The sequence below is a fragment of the Suncus etruscus genome, chromosome 1, assembly GCF_024139225.1.
Source record: "Suncus etruscus isolate mSunEtr1 chromosome 1, mSunEtr1.pri.cur, whole genome shotgun sequence".
NCBI lineage: Eukaryota > Metazoa > Chordata > Mammalia > Eulipotyphla > Soricidae > Suncus > Suncus etruscus.
The window spans coordinates 76,785,436-76,800,415 of NC_064848.1; the positions used below are offsets into that span (position 1 = coordinate 76,785,436).

General features: G+C 38.3%; 1 non-coding gene across 1 annotated transcript; it reads right to left on the reverse strand.

Annotated features, from left to right (window-relative positions):
- Positions 1-14,481: 14,481 nt before the first annotated feature.
- LOC126027644 (U6 spliceosomal RNA) lies at positions 14,482-14,588 on the reverse strand. The gene has a single exon (XR_007502299.1). It is a non-coding gene; the product is annotated as a U6 spliceosomal RNA (small nuclear RNA).
- Between the last annotated feature and the right edge of the window lie 392 nt (positions 14,589-14,980).

Genomic DNA, 14,980 nt, shown 5'->3' on the forward strand with positions numbered 1-14,980 from the left:
TTTTAGCAAAAAAAAGTTCATTTTCTCTGGAATTTTATATCTTTAATGTAATTAAGATCATTAATGTTATGCTTTTTCTATGTATATGACAATGATATAACTTGAAACATTACTGATTTTAAAAGAATTGGCATACAAAACTATTCACATTCCACAGGCCATTTTTAATATGGATCTTTAATCAATATTAAGAAGCTAAAGTTTAGAGCCAGCGCGATGGTGCAGTAGTAAGGCAATTGCCTTGCAAGCGTCTGACCCAGAACGAACATTGGTTCGATATCCCAGCATCCCATATGGTCCCCCAAGCTAGAAGCAATTTCTGAGTGTAGAGCCAGGAGTAACCCCTGAGAATCACCAGGTGTGCCCCCCCCCAAAACAACAACAACAACAAGCTAAAGTTTATTCAGATAATCTATAAATTGGTCTAATTATTACCATTTTACATTATTCATAACCCCATAAGAACTGAAAGACAAACAATAATTATGAGGGCACTATACCACTTGAAGATGATATATGAGAGTTGTATTATAATAATAATTTAGGGTAGTCTAAAAATATAAGTTTTATGCTATCAGGAAAAAATTTAAATAAATGCAAAACTCAATATGATAAAGACTATTGGTGTTAGGATACTAAAAATAATTTTATGCTTCTTGAGGCCAGAGAGATGGCATGGTGGTAGAGTGTTTGCCTTTCATGCAGAAGAATGGTGGTTCAAATCCCGGCATCCCATATGGTCCCCCGAGCCTGCCAGGAGTGATTTCTGAACATAGAGCCAGGAGTAACCCCTGAGCTCTGCCGGGTGTGACCCAAAAACTAATAATAATAATAATAATAATAATAATAATAATAATAATAATAATTTTATGCTTCTGATAAAGGTTGACATTTCAAGGAATTTTGAGCTTACAAGCGCTAGCGTAGGACGGACCACGGTTCGATCCCCCGGCGTCCCATATGGTCCCCACAAGCCAGGATTGATTTCTAAGCATGTAGCCAGGAGTAACCCCTGAACGTCAAATGGGTGTGGCCCAAAAACAAAAAAAAAAATTAATGTAGCAAATTAGAAATAAAAACACTCATTTAACTGATTAGAAGGAACTTATTACTAATGTTTTTTTAAACTTCAAACAAATGCAATACTGTACAAACAAACCTTCCAAGCAGGTGAAGAGAGTGCAAAGGTGAAAAATAGAAGAGAAGAAGAGAAAGGGGAGAAAAAAGAATGAAAGGAAGGAAGGAAGGAAGGAAGGAAGGAAGGAAGGAAGGAAGGAAGGAAGGAAGGAAGGAAGGAATGAAGGAAGGAAGGAAGGAAGGAAGGAAGGAAGGAAGGAAGGAAGGAAGGAAGGAAGGACAAAGGAAGGAAAGAAGAAAGGAGAAAGGAAAGAAGGAAGAAGAAAGGAAGGAAGGAAGGAAGGAAGGAAGGAAGGAAGGAAGGAAGGAAGGAAGGAAGGAAGGAAGGAAGGAAGGAAGGAAGGAAGGAAGGAAGGAAGGAAGAGAGAGAGAGAAAGGAAGGAAGGAAGAAAGAAAGAAGAAAGAAAGGAAAGAAAGAAGAAAGAAGAAAGAAAGAAAGAAAAGAAAGAAAGAAAAGAAAGAAAAAAGAAAGAAAAGAAAGAAAGAAAGAAAGAAGAAGAAGAAAGAAAGAAAGAAAGAAAGAAAGAAGAAAGAAAGAAAGAGAAAGAAAGAAAGAAAGAAAGAAAGAAGAAAGAAAGAAGAAAGAAAGAAAAAGAAGAAAGAAAGAAAGAAAGAAGAAAGAAAGAAAGAAAGAAAGAAAGAAAGAAAGAAAGAAAGAAAGAAAGAAAAGAAGTCATTTTTTGCCCCAAAATAAGACAGTGTGATCAGAGGTCACTCCTGGTAGTTCCCAAGGGACCATATGGGATGCCAGGCAAGAACCCTATCGGACCTGTGACAGCAAGTGCCATAGCCACTGAACTATCACCTCTCTAGCCTTGAAAATAGATTTTCTGTGTAGGAAGAGTTTACAATTACATAATGTAAGGAGACCTTTCATTTTAAGATAATAGGATCTAGTAAGACTGCTAAATACAAGATCTATAGAATATAGAATATAGAAATTCAATAGAATTTCTGCAGCAGTTACAAATGGTTATATAGAATATAGAAATTCAATAGAATTTTCTGCAGCAGTTACAAATGGTTAAAAAATACTTCAACAAAATATTCACAATAAGTCTAAAGTGTCCATGAATAAATCTATAAAAGCTGCATAAGATTTGTGAAAAGGATAGATCTTCATTAAATCATGCAGAAGAAATCCTGCCACAAATTGAAAAGCTATATTTATTCATGCTAGGAAAATCAAGAATAAAAATGTAAATTCTCTGCAAATATATCTATAACTTTATTATCATTTCAATCAAAATAAAATTGGGATTGTTTCAGTATCTGAAGTTTACCTCATAAATCAAATTGAATAGTAAAGATCAAGAATAGCCAAGACAATTTTAGAATAAGAATCATTTATTGCACCAGATACCAGGGTCATGGATAAAACTATAATAATTCAGATAGCATAATATTGGTACAGCTAAATATGAATCTATTAATGAAACTGAGAATTCAAACGTTACCTGGGTACATGTGAAAACGTGTTTTAGCTAAATGAAATTTAATATTAGACAGTATTGTAAATAAGTAGAGACTGGATAAAATATGTAAAAATTTGTGTTTTGGTATGACCACTAGTATTAAAAATAAGAGCAATTAAAGTACAACCCTACACTGTAGAGTTTCAAATTAATTTCAAACTAAATTTGAAACATTTTAAATGCCCAAATGCCAAAAGCTAACCTTTGAGAATACCTAGAAGAATATATAAAAGAATGCCTTAATCCACAGGGATAGAAAAAACCATAACTTTTTTTGATCACCAAAACACCCTCTACTGTAAAAAAATAAAAATTAATTCAAATTCATCTATATCTAAAAATTGCAACAAAAATGAAGCAGCACAAATAGCATATACAAATACAAACAGTACAAATAAGTAACAAATACTATCCCAAAAGAGGATTTGTATCTAGAATTTGGGGAAGGGTCTCCAAAGCAGTGTTCAGGGTGTCTGAAGGCCAATCCCAGAAATAATTTGCCAACCAGACCAGACTGTTCAATGCTCTGGACCAGCAAAGTGGTATCTCTCAGGCTCAGAGGTACTGGGGTCTCCAGGGCTACACCCAAAGATACTGGGGAGGACATAGGAGGGCAGATATGAAGAAAATATGGTGCCAGAGATCAAACTCAGGTGCCTAAGTAGGCAATGCCCCCAATAAGGAGGAAATCCCTTTCACTGTTAGTAGAATCAAAAATACAAAAAGTACGAGGGCCAGAGAGATTGCATGGAAGTAAAGTGTTTGCCTTGCATGCAGAAGGATGGTGGTTGGAATCCCTGCATCCCCTATGGTCCCCCGAGCCTGCCAGGAGCAATTTCTGAGTGTAGAGTCATGAGTAACCCCTGAGCACTGCCAGGTGTAGCCCAAAAAACAAACAAACAAAAAGTATTGAATTGATAAATTAATTAATTTCACTTGCAGTTTATGCCTAGGAAGATATGAACCAAGTTTTTATTGCCACTTTATATTTAAACAAAGAGAAAATTTAAATAACAATATAGTAGGCCAGAGATATAGTACAGTGAGTAAAATGCCTGTCATGTGCACATAGATAAACTGAGGTTCAATCCCCAGCATTCATATGTTGTCCCAAGTCCTGCAAAAAGTGATCCCTATGCACAGTGCAGGTGTAAGTCCTGAGCACTGTCAGGTATGGCTAAAAAGCAAACAAACAAACAAACAAACAAAATCAGGCTTTTCCCATTCTCCCACAAGTATTTTGGAAACTGTAAGGTGTAACCATTGATATTTCCAAAAAGGAAAAGTTGTTAAGTGGCACTAATACGTTTAACAATGATTTACAGTCTTTTATTAAAGGTTGTTTGTTGTTTTGCTTGTTTGTTTGTTTCTTTGTTTAGGGGGGCATATCCATAGGTACTCTGGGGTTGGTTATTCTTGGCTCTGCACTCAGAAATTACTCCTGGCAGGTTTGGGGGACCCGATGGGATGTCAGAGAGAGAACTCAGTCAGGTCAGCTTAGTACAAGGCAAGATGCCCTACCAACTGTACTATCGCTCAGCCCCAATATAGTCTTTTAAGTAAAAGCAAAAAAAAAAAATGCTTCCTTTCCTACTCGTGTTATTTAAATAAACTTATTTTTAAGTTCATTTTTAAGTATTTTAAGAAAAATACTTCTAAACCTGGCAGAACAAGTATACATCAGGAGCAGCTTGACAGCTACCTAGTGGAGCTCAACATAAAATTCATTCTGTGTAGGGGCTCACAGCTGACTAGTTGCCCAGTCCCTCTCAGGTGGCAGAGGAATGGCTAGAGAAAATAGTAAATTTATTTTCAGGGTTACCAGTTCTCTCCTCCCCACTTCATAAAAATTGTCCAGTGGACCCCTACACACACACACACACACACACACACACACACACACACACACTTCAACTTTGGGTGATTCTTAGGATTCACCATATTTAATACTGAAAATCTAAACAACCAAAAGAATATTTTCAACTAAAACTGGAGTTTTGTCTAAAACTCCAGTTGAAAACAAAATATAGGCAAGACTGACGAAGAAATAATAAAAATAATACAATGGGTAAGGCTCAATCTTAGGCATCCCACATGGTCCCCAGAACACTGCCAGAAGTAATGGTGCCTAAATGCAGAGCCATAAGTAACCTCTGAGTCTCTGAGCATCACTGGCTGTACTTCCTCTGCACCCCCAAAAACATTAGGCAAGGAAAATAGACTTTCAAAGCCTACATTAATCATTAAATTTAAAGGGTGCTAGTCTAGGGGACCAAGATCCCCCCCACAGCAGGCAGGTCTTCAGGGCCACGCCTGGTTAATCGGGCCCTGGGGGGAGGGGGGGAGAAATTCCTCCCTATGCATCCAAAAACTACAGAACCGCTTGGGGCTCGCGCCCCCGCGCGTACTTCATGTATTAAGAATATTCCTTATTCTTATGTTATGTTTTGCGTATCCAGAATGTTCATTTTGTATTCTGCCCTTTCCCACACCCTTACAAAGCTCTTTTTTACTCCTTAACTCTCTAACCCCCCCCCCGAAACGTCACTAACCTACATTACTCTTTTTAACTTCAGTATTGTACAATCCTAATCACAGACCAAAGCCGTGCATTGTGTGTAACAACCCCAAACTGTTTCAAGATACATAAAATGGACACGAATTTCTTTAGAATATTTTGTGTTTTTTCTCTGACAGCTATAATTCTTACTAAATGTTGTCTTATACAGTGACGATTCTAACCACTTTTTATCGTCTCATTTTGAGCTGTTTAACAAGGAATTTTGGTGAAGAGTCCCCCATTTTAATGCTTATCATTGAACCATATCATGGGAATCGTTGGAATTGTTCTTATGGCCCCCATATGCGCCAATAACACCACGTGGCATTGCTCCTTTTTTGCATAGGCACATTAAAATGGGAAAATACTATACATACAAATAAGATCCTATCTAATAGAGATTGGAACACAAAAATCCTGTAGTGCAAAGGGACCTTACACACTGAACATTGACATAACGACCTAGCACAGACCTTAGAAGAAAGGGCATTTTCCATTCACCCCTGAACCAGGGAAGCCATCCACAAAACATCCAGGCTGGTCTATAACATCACCTGGAAGCAATCCTCTACCACGGAAGACCCTACACTGCTCAGACATCGACCTGCTCAAAAGAGACTTCGCTTAACACTGAGAAGACTTAACAACAACAACAATGACCTGCTTACAGGACAGGGCTCCCTGCATTGCCCTTTGATTGTAAGGTGAGACGAGAGGACGCTCCACATCCTGATTTCAATGTAGGATATGCAGATTCCAGGATCTTTAATACAGAAACATGATACCAACAACAGAGACTGTGTGAAAAATAAAAGTGTGTTGGCATTACAGACAATGTCTTGGATTGGATGATCTAGCTTGCCTGGAGCCTAGAGTTGGTCTTATGCCAGGAACCTTCAGGGCTCGGGTCTCTTTGTATTTAGGCCAAGGTTATTTCTTTCCATGTCCCTCATATTTTGGTGGGCCTATGCAAACAACAAATGCCACTCTAACACCATTTTTACTATGCTCCTTTGACTCTAATCCTTAAAAAGAACCCACTTAAAATTTGAGGTTAACTTAAGCTAATATGCATGTATATGGAAATGTAAAAAAAATACTATGCCTGTAATGCGTAAGGAGTTATATAAGTTTTATGGCTTTAGATTGCCTTGTGTGCTGTTAAGAAATATTATAATGTGTTACAATCTGGGGACTTGAGGGACAAAGTAATTGTACATGGATTCTGTCTTATTTATCTTAATGTTCTTTGGCTAAAATTTCAAAGTTAAGATATCAACAAGGGGACTTCTGAGAATTATGTTATGGGTGATTGTCCTTCTACTGTAACTTTGCCTTGTCCTCTTTCTTTGCATCCTTGTTCTCATAATTAAAAATAAAAAAATTAAAAAAAATTTAAAGGGTGCCTGTTCATTGGCTCTGCTCTTCATGTGCCTACTGAATGTTGATGTTCTTACTATCCTGGATGTGTCTGTCAGCTTTAAACAATGGCTCACATCTTGGGGACAGAAGAGGGGAGTGATATTGTACTGAATAAATCCAGCCTGTGAGCTCATTGACCCTGCTCGGGAGGCCCTAAAGCTCAAATTATCATAATGATAATGATGAGAATGATAATAACAAAAATTATTAAAGAGGGATTTGAAGATACCGTGCCACTAAAAAAAAATTTTTTTAGGGACTATTTCAGTTTTATTTTTGATATGTTTATGTATCTTTTTTTTTTCTTTTTTTTTGTTTTTCTTTTTTTGATCCCATCACCAGTGCAACATTCCCATCACCAATGTCCCAAGTCTCCCTCCTCCCCACCCGACCCCCGCCTGTACTCTAAACAGGTTCTCAATTTCCCTCATACATTCTCATTATTAGGACAGTTCAAAATGTAGTTATTTATCCAACTAAACTCATCACTCTTTGTGATGAGCTTCCTGAGGTGAGCTGGAACTTCCAGATCTTTTCTCTTTTGTGTCTGAAAGTTATTATTGCAAGAATGTCTTTCATTTTTCTTAAAACCCATAAATGTGTGAGACCATTCTGCGTTTTTCTCTCTCTCTCTGACTTATTTCACTCAGCATAATAGATTCCGTGTACATCCATGTATAGGAAAATTTCATGACTTCATCTCTCCTGACAGCTGCATAATATTCCATTGTGTATATGTACCACAGTTTCTTTAGCCATTCGTCCTGTTGAAGGGCATCTTGGTTGTTTACAGAGTCTTGCTATTGTAATAGTGCTGCAATGAATATAGGTGTAAGGAAGGGGTTTTTTGTATTGTATTTTTGTGTTCCTAGGGTATATTCCTAGGAGTGGTATAGCTGGATCGTATGGGAGCTCGATTTCCAGTTTTTGGAGGAATCTCCATATCGCTTTCCATAAAGGTTTGAACTAGACGGCATTCCCACCAGCAGTGGATAAGAGTTCCTTTCTCTCCCCACATCCCCGCCAACACTGTTTATTCTCATTCTTTGTGATGTGTGCCATTCTCTGTGGTTGTGAAGGTGGTATCTCATCGTTGTTTTGATTGCATCTCCCTGATGCATTAGTGATGTGGACGCACTTTTTCATGTGTCTTTTGGCCATCTGTATTTTGCTTCTTTGTCAAAGTGTCTGTTCATTTCTTCTCCCCATTTTTTGATGGGATTAGATGTTTTTTTCTTGTTAAAGTTCTGTCAGTGCCTTGTATATTTTGGAGATTAGCCCCTTATCTGATGGGTATTGGAGTGAATAGTTTCTCCCACTCAGTGGGTGGCTCTTGTATCTTGGGCACTATTCCTTTGAGGTGCAGAAGTTCTCATCCTTAATATATTCCCATCTGTTAATCTCTGCTTTCACTTGCTTGGAGAGTGCAGTTTCTTCCTTGAAGTTGCCTTTAGCCTCAATGTCCTGGAGTGTTTTACCTACGTATTGTTCTATATATCTTATGGTTTTGGGGGCTGATATCGAGGTCTTTAATCCCATTTGGATTTTTACCTTCGTACATGATGTTAGCTGGGGGTCTAAGTTCAATTTTTTGCAAGTGGCTACCCAGTTTTGCCAACACCACTTGTTGAAGAGGCTTTCTTTGTTCCATTTAGGATTTTTTGCTCCTTTATCAAAAATTAGATGATTGTATGTCTGGGGAACATTCTCTGAGTATTCAAGCTTATTCCACTGATCTGAGGGCCCTGTCTTTATTCCAATACCATGCTGTTTTGATAACTATTGCTTTGTAGTAAAGTTTAAAGTTGGGGAAAGTAATTCCTCCCATATTCTTTTTCCCAATGATTGCTTAAGCTATTCGAGGGTGTTTATTGTTCCAAATAAATTTCAAAAGTGCCTGGTCCACTTCTTTGAAGAATGTCATGGGTATCTTTAGGGGGATCGCATTAAATCTGTACAGTGCTTTGGGGAGTACTGCCATTTTAATGATGTTAATCCTGCCAATCCATGAGCAGGGTATATGCTTCCATTTCCGCGTGTCCTCTCTTATTTCTTGGAGCAGAGTTTTTTTTTTTTTTTTTTTTTGGTTTTTGGGCCACACCCTGTGACGCTCAGTGGTTACTCCTGGCTATGCGCTCAGAAGTTGCTCCTGGCTTCTTGGGGGACCATATGGGACGCCGGGGGATCGAACCACGGTCCGTCCTAGGCTAGCGCAGGCAAGGCAGGGCACCTTACCCTCCCAGTGCCACCGCCCGGCCCCATAAATATTCTTTTTTTTTTTTTTTTTTTTTTTGGTTTTTGGGCCACACCCGTTTGACGCTCAGGGGTTACTCCTGGCTATGTGCTCAGAAATCGCCCCTGGCTTGGGGGGACCATATGGGATGCCGGGGGATCGAACCGCGGTCTGTTCCTTGGCTAGCGCTTGTAAGGCAGACACCTTACCTCTAGCGCCACCTTCCCGGCTTGGAGCAGAGTTTTATAGTTTTCCTTGTATAGGTCCTTCACATTTTTAGTCAAGTTGATTCCAAGATATTTGAGTTTGTGTGACACTATAGTGAATGGAGTTGTTTTCTTAATGTCCATTTCTTCCTTATTAGTATTGGTGTATAGGAAGGCCATTGATTTTTGTGTGTTAATTTTGTAGCCTGCCACCTTGCTATATGAGTCTTTGTTTCTAGAAGCTTTTTGATAGAGGTCTTTGGGGTTTTCTAAGTAGAGTATCATGTCATCTGCAAACAGTGAGAGCTTGACTTCTTCCTTTCCTATCTGGATTCCCTTGATATCCTTTTCTTGCCTAATCGCTATAGCGAGTACTTCCAGTGCTATGTTGAATAGGAGTGGTGAGAGAGGACAGCCTTGTCTTGTGCCAGAATTTAGAGGAAAGGCCTTTCAGTTTTTCTCCATTGAGGACAATATTTGCCTCTGGCTTGTGATAGATGGCCCTTAACTATATTGAGAAAGGTTCCCTCCATTCCCATCTTGCTGAGAGTTTTGATCAAGAATGGGTGTTGGACCTTGTCAAATGCTTTCTCTGCGTCGATTGATATGATCATGTGATTTTTATTTTTCTTGCTGTTGATGTTGTGTATTATGTTGATAGATTTACGGATGTTAAACCAGCCTTGCATTCCTGGAATGAAACCTACTTGATCGTAGTGGATGATCTTCTTAATGAGGCATTGAATCCTATTTGCCAGGATTTTGTTGAAGATCTTTTGCATCTGCATTCATCAGCGATATTGGTCTGTAATTTTCTTTTTTCGTAGCATCTCTGTCTGGTTTAGGTATCAAGGTAATGTTGGCTCATAAAAGCTATTTGGAAGTTTTCCTGTTTTTTCAATTTCATGAAAGAGTCTTGCCAGGATTGGTAGTAGTTCCTCTTGAAAGGTTTGAAAGAATTCATTAGTAAATCCATCTGGGCCTGGGCTTTTGTTTTTGGGCAGACATTTGATTACTTTCTTAATTTCCTCAATAGTAATGGGTGTGTTTAGATATGCTACATCCTCTTCATTCAATCGTGGAAGATTATAAGATTCCAAAAATTTATCCATTTCTTCCAGGTTTTCATTTTTAGTGGCATAGAGTTTCTCAAAGTAGTTTCTGATTACCCTTTGAATCTCTACCATATCAGTAGTGATCTCTCCTTTTTCATTCCTAATACGAGTTATCAAGTTTCTCTCTCTTTCTTTCTTTGTTAGTTTTGCCAGTGGTCTATCAATCTTGTTTATTTTTTCAAAGAACCAACTTCTGCTTTCGTTGATCTTTTGGATGGTTTTTCTGGTTTCCACTTCATTGATTTCTGCTCTCAGCTTTGTTATTTCCTTCTGCCTCCCTATTTTTGGATCCTTTTGTTGAGCACTTTCTAATTCTATGAGCTGCGTCATTAAGCTATTCAGGTATGCCCCTTCTTCTTTCCTGATGTGTGCTTGCAAAGCTATAAATTTTCCTCTCAGTACTGCTTTTGCTGTGTCCCATAGGTTCTGATAATTTGTGTCTCCATTGTCATTTGTTTTCAGGAAGGTTTTGATTTCCTCTTTGATTTCATCTCGGACCCACTGATTATTCAGTATGAGGCTATTTAACTTCCAGGTGTTAAAATTTTTCTTCTGTGTCCCTTTGTAGTTTATATATAATTTCAGGGCTTTGTGGTCAGCAAAGGCAGCCTGCAAAATTTCTATCCTCTTGATATTTTGGAGGTATGTTTTGTGTGCTAACATGTAGTCTATCCTAGAGAATGTCCCATGTACATTAGAGAAAAATGTGTATCCAGGCTTCTGGGGGTGGAGTGTCCTGTATATATCTACTAGGCCTCTTACTTCCATTTCTCTCCTCAGGTCTAGTATATTCTTGTTGGGTTTCAGTCTGGTTGACCTGTCTAGTGTTGACAATGCCGTGTTGAGGTCTCCCACAATTATTGTGTTGTTATTGATATTATTTTTCAGATTTGTCAACAGTTGTATTAAATATTTTGCTGGCCCCTCATTCGGTGCATATATGTTTAGGAGGGTGATTTCTTCCTGCTGTACATATCCCTTGATTAATACAAAATGTCCATCTTTGTCCCTTACTACTTTCCTAAGTATAAAGTTTGCATCATCTGATATTAATATGGCCACTCCTGCTTTTTTTTTTGGGTGTTGTTTGCTTGGATGATTTTCCTCCAGCCTTTTATTTTGAGTCTATGTTTGTTCTGACTATTCAGGTGCGTTTCTTGTAGGCAGCAGAAGGTTGGATTGAGTTTTTTGATCCATTTAGCCACTCTGTGTCTCTTAACTGGTGCATTTAGTCCATTGACATTGAGAGAAAGAATTGTCCTGGGAGTTAGTGCCATCTTTATATTAAAGTTTGGTGTGTCTGTTGGTAAGCCTTGTCTTAAAGTATGCCGTTCAGTTTTTTCTTTTAAGAATGGTTTTGAGTCTGTGAAGTTTTTGAGCTGTTGTTTGTCTGTGAAACTATGTATTGTTCCTTCAAACCTAAAAGTGAGTTTTGCTGGGTGCAGTATTCTAGGCGAGCATTTATTTCATTGAGTTTTGTCACTATGTCCCACCACTGCCTTCTGGCCTTGAGTGTTTCTGGTGACAGGTCTGCAGTAAATCTCAAGGATGTTCCCTTAAATGTAATTTCTCTTTTTGATCTTGCTGCTTTCAGAATTCTGTCTCTATCTATGGGATTCGTCATTGTGACTAGGATGTGTCTTGGGGTGTTTTTTCTGGGGTCTCTTTTAGTTGGCACTCTTCGGGCATGCAGGATTTGATCACATGTATTCATTATCTCTGGTAGTTTCTCTTTAATGATGTTCTTGACTGTTGATTCTTCCCGGAGATTTTCTTCCTGAGTCTCTGGGACTCCAATGATTCTTAAGTTGTTTCTGTTGAGCTTATCATAGACTTCTATTTTCATCTGTTCCCATTCTTTGAGTAATTTTTCCATTGTTTGATCATTTGCTTTGAGGCTTTTTTCCAATTTCTTCTGCTGTATGTAATTGTTATGTATCTCATCTTCCAGTGTACTGATTCTATCCTCAGCTGCTGTTAACCTGTGGGAAATCTCAAACATGTTTTTCTTCAATTCATCTACTGAGTTTCTCAGACCTGTTATTTGATCTGAAATTTCCGTTTGGAGTTTTCTCATTTCTATCTTCATATTCTCCTGATTCTTTTTAGTTTTCTCTTCTATACTTTGTTTGAGTTCTTTGAACATGTTCCATATTGCAACTCTAAACTCCTTATCTGAGAGACTGACTAGGTGGTTGATCATGTTCAAGTCATCAGAGTTGCCATCTTCATTCTCTATGTCTGGCACTGGCCCATGTTGTTTCCCCATTGTCACAATAGTACTGCGTGTTTTTCTACGTGTTGTGATTGTATTCATTGGCTAAATGCTGTGCACCGTCGCGAAGGGGAGCGGAGCAACCGTGCTCCTCTGGCTTCTCCCTTTCTGGGCGTGTCGACTCACCTCCACAGAAGGCTCACAGGAAGGCAGGCTGGCAGATGGGCCGCACCCAGGATGAAATCAGGCCAAAAATGCAGGACAGCAGAGTAGAGAGGCAGAAGGGTGCTGGCATCTGAGATCCAGCGAAGTTCAGTGGCTCCTCCCTTTCTGGGCGTGTCGACTCACCTCCACGGAAGGCTCATGGGAAGGCAGACTCCCCGGAAAGTTCACAGGAAGGCAGGCTGGCTGATGAGCCGCACCAAGGGTGAAATCAGGCCGAAAATGCAGGACAGCAGAGTAGAGAGGCAGAAGGGTGCTGGCATCTGAGATCCAGCGAAGTTCAGTGGCCGCCACTAAAAATTTTAACACAAAACATATAGAAACAATGTTTACAAAATATTTAAAAGGATTATACCAGAAAAATTTAACTGTGGCTTAATTTAGTACAACAGTTTAGTAAATTAATGAGTGCTGTGTAAACCGGTACCATATTTAATATTACCATACTCATTCCCCTAACTTATTTATTCTAAGACTCAAATAGGCTGATGTAGAAATATCAAGATATGCTGAAAATGTCAAGAAGCATCATATTTTTCCTTATTCACTGCTTTTACTACAATACTCAAATGTGTTTGTTTTTGTTTAGGGGCTAAACCTGACAATGTTCAGGGCTTACTACTCCTGGCTCTTCACTCAGGAATTATTTCTGGCTGTGTTCAGGGAAGCATATAGAATGTGGAGATTAAACCAGAATAGGCCATTGCTCTTAACAGTACAAATATTGGTATCAGAGATATTAGTTTAAGAAATAGTAGATTAAAGATGATTTTATTACCATTTACATTAGTAAAGCAACTAATAAGAGGTATAATAATTCACATTTAAAGGAGTTTTCTCTATAATAATTCCCTATCAACCCCCTCTCTATTAAGCTAACCGTATTATAAATACCTCAAATGTTATAGGAACTCAAAAATAAACATTGGCAAAGGACCTGCTGAAAACCTAAGGAATGAAACCTAGTCTGTAGCACCATCTAGTGGCATATGAACACAGCCGAATGAAAGCAGTTCAGGGATGCTTTGCCCAAGTACAAGCACTGAATTAACACGTACAGAGCTGCTTCTGGCAGGCTGAGTCAGAATTGGATAAAAACTTGTCAATTTGTCCATGAACAGGAGCCTAACCTTAGAAGTAATCCCTGAGTATCTCAAGTTACCTTCCCAATAAAAAACACAAACTAAAAATTTGTAATAGATCAGATAGGAAATTGGGGCATATTCTATTACCACCAAAGTAGGAAAAAAGACAATCAGAAGATCAAGATGGGCATAAGTTCTAGTAACAGAAGTGCCAGTGATAAATGAGTCAAAATAAATTAAATAAATGTTCCATAAACTTAAAAGTCCTCCATATTGAGATGGTCTACTGAGACAGAAACAGTGAAAGAGATCTACTTCAAACAATTTAACTAAAATTTTAGAAAATTTGACAGAAGAAAAGCATGAGCATTTCGAGGAACAGAAGTAAGTCACATACAAGGATTTAAAATGGCATGAATTTCTCAACACAAGCTATAATGTGGGGCCAGAGAAGCAGTTCAATGAGCTGAACACCAAGTTCAATACATCCTTGATAGCCTCGAGAGAGGACACCTCCAAACACACACACTTAGATCAGAATTTAATACCATTGGTGTGATCCAACTACCACTACTAGCACCACCACACCCAGAAAAAAAACACAAAAACACAGAAACAGACATTACAAGATACAATTTGGGATGCTGATGGTGGTTGGTAATCCTGGAAACTACAAATCTGTGAGACAGAATACTAGAGGACAGATTTTTTTAAAAAAAATTTTACATATCTATATATATGAACAGAATATGCACATAAGAGCCATTTTCTTTGGATACAATATTTTATGTGATCAACATCAAAGGATTTTTTAAATATGGAATGCTTCACGATTTTGTGCATCATTCTTGCGTAGGGGCCTTGCGAATCTTCTCTGTATCTTTCCAATTTTAGTATAAGTGCTGCCGAAGTGAGCACATCAAAGGATTTTTATCTAAAAATTTCCTATAAATGAAATAATAGGAAATTTGATTACTTTTTGTATACTAAAGGGTTATTTTTAATATTTTTCAGCATCTAGTGTTTTTTAATCTTTATTTAATCACCATAATTACAAACATGTTTGTAGTTGGATTTCAGTCATAAAAAAAAGAACACCCAGGGCTGGAGCCTCTGGTGGTGCAAGCGGTAAGGCGTCTGTCTTGCAAGCGCTAGCCTAGGACGGACTTTGGTTCAATCCCCCAGAGTCCCATATGGTTCCCCAAGCCAGGAGAGATTTCTGAGTGCATAGACAGGAGTAATCACCGGTGTGGCCAAAATAAATGAAAGAAAGAAAGAAAGAAAGAAGGAAGGAAGGAAGGAAGGAAGGA